The following is a 2624-nucleotide window of genomic DNA, read 5'->3' on the forward strand; positions in this document are numbered from 1 at the left end:
CCAATCTCTTTAAGGAACCCCAAGCATTTTGTAAGCATTACAGCATATCATAGTGATATGCGGTCACGGATCAAGAGAACTGTTGAACTTAAAATCTAAGTCAACTATCATTTCAACAATCTAAGATGAATTTATCCAGATAATTTAATTTATTGAACGGCTTTTATTTATTATTATTTATAGATAGACAATTAAGTAATTTATTAAGTAGGTATTATTTACTAATAATTATCGACATTCTCGATAACATACTATTAAGTTATTATATATTGCTACAAGCTTACGGAGAGTGCTGTGGTATCACCCGTATTAAACAATACGCGGTAAAACCAACTATACGCCTTACCCTCGTATTCTCTAGTTAATGACACTCTCTAAAATTAATTAGAACGGCACTGTTAACTTTGAGATACGATCGTATGCGCTTGTCAATTCTTAGTTCGTTCCTATCTAGTTGAAATGGCTCAAAGATTACATATACCTTGGCACTATTCAGTTTAATAAAACTTCATTGACAGACTAACTACTCCCCCATTTTTAAAAATATTTCTCAGAAATACTTTATTATTATTTAATAATAAAGCTAGTAGGGACGTTTATTCAGATATTATACCAAACAACTAACAACTAGGGACCTCAAAAGAGTTAAGTAAACTTTCAGATACCTTAGCTGAACCTTCACTGATTCTAAACATTAAATTCCGTGTTTTTATCATTAGTATCATTTTAACAGCATCAATATTAATAATTGGTTTGTTAAGTATATTAGACTAAGCAAAAATTCTATAAAACTGTAGGTACAGCCCTGAAATACCAGAAATATAACAGTCTAACAGTATCCAAGAAAACGCTTAGGTGGTTATTATTTTATTTTTTATTGTCAAACTGAACTGACATTCAAATGACAGAAAATTCGAAAAATGTACATATACTTTAAACTAGAGTGAAACATGGTGATCATTGGACCCCAGTGTCTCATTTATTTAGGTGGGTTTTAATAACCCCGGAATATTCAGTTCAGTTCGGTCGTTCATTGTGCTAAGTCGTGTTTTGTTAATTAATTGTCCAAGTATGACATCGTGTTCGAAATGCAATTTGACAGTTTCGTGAAATGAGGTCAGTATTCAATGTAATACGTGTAAGCATGTATTACATATGAAATTCTCTAACATGAATGCGGAATCCTTGGACTTTATGAAATCAAAAGGGATGGCATTCAATTTTGAAGACTGCTCAAAAAAGCTTAAACAAGACAGAGGAGAAAGTACATCCATCAAAAGTATATCACAAACAAAAGGTGATGCAAATATCTATATGAACAGTGATTTAGACACCAGAGCTTATTAAAAACCAGAAAACTACTAATGATAGTCTCTTAACCCTAAGTAACCGAATATTAGAACTCGAAAAAACTTTAATAAAAAAAGACGGCATAATACAAAATCTAGAAATAAAAATAAACATTTTAGAACAAAACGAAAAAGCGTGTCTAGTAGAAATAAGAGGTGTAACGAAGGAAAATAATGAAAATGTTTAAACAATAGTTAATGATATCGCAGGGATTATAGACGTTGCTATTAATCTTTTTGATATTGAAAATGTATACCGAAAATTATCAAATCGTAATTTGGAAGCACCTCAAATAGTCATAGAATTTTCTTAAAAAAAAAAAGAGAAGAATTCATTATGAAACGGGGAAAAATTGAATTCAAAGGATCAATAATATATATTAATGAAAGCTTAACAGCTTACAACAGAAAACTGCTTTGGGAGACTAGATCAAAAACAAAAGAACTTGGATACCGGTACATCTGGACAAGGAATGGCAGAATCTTCTGCAAAAAAGACGACATGGCCAAAAAGACACAAATAAAAAGTATCGATGATCTACGTTTTTTATAAATTATCTATATTTGTATAACGCTTTATCGTTATATCTAACCATTGTTTTAATCTGTAATATCTTAGCCAGTAATTAAAATTTTAATAATTTTGGGTTTAATTGGGCAATAACTATAATAATATTTATAGCTTACTTAGTTACTTTCAAATCTTAAATAGATCATATAGTTATATAACATTAAGTACGTCAAGTATACAACAGAACATGTTAATTCAGCACTTCTTTCACACTACTAAACTACACTATATGAAAAAAAATCAGACTTAATTTATAATATTGAATAATCATCAAATTTCTATTCTTATACACTCGTGTTCAACAAAATAGATTACTTTTCAAAATTCACTACACAATTATAACATTATCATTATTTTGATAAAAATAAAAACTATAGTACTAAGAAAAGCCAATTTAAGATGTATAATACGTATTTTTCGAACTAATCATGGCTGACAATATACTTAGTAATAATTTTGCCAACGACTATAATCAAATAATTACTTATAATTATGGTATATGAGAATACATGAAAACGATATTAAATAGGGATCATGCATTAAATATTATACACCTTAATATAAGAAGTGCTAGTAAAAATGTTGACGAATTTTGCATAATGTTGGATAATCAAACAATTATTTTTGATATAATTATTTTAACAGAAGCTTTGCTAGGCTTACATAATCTAAATGACAATCAATTTCAAATTCCAAACTATACA

The sequence above is a fragment of the Acyrthosiphon pisum genome, chromosome X (assembly GCF_005508785.2).
Source record: "Acyrthosiphon pisum isolate AL4f chromosome X, pea_aphid_22Mar2018_4r6ur, whole genome shotgun sequence".
Lineage (NCBI taxonomy): Eukaryota > Metazoa > Arthropoda > Insecta > Hemiptera > Aphididae > Acyrthosiphon > Acyrthosiphon pisum.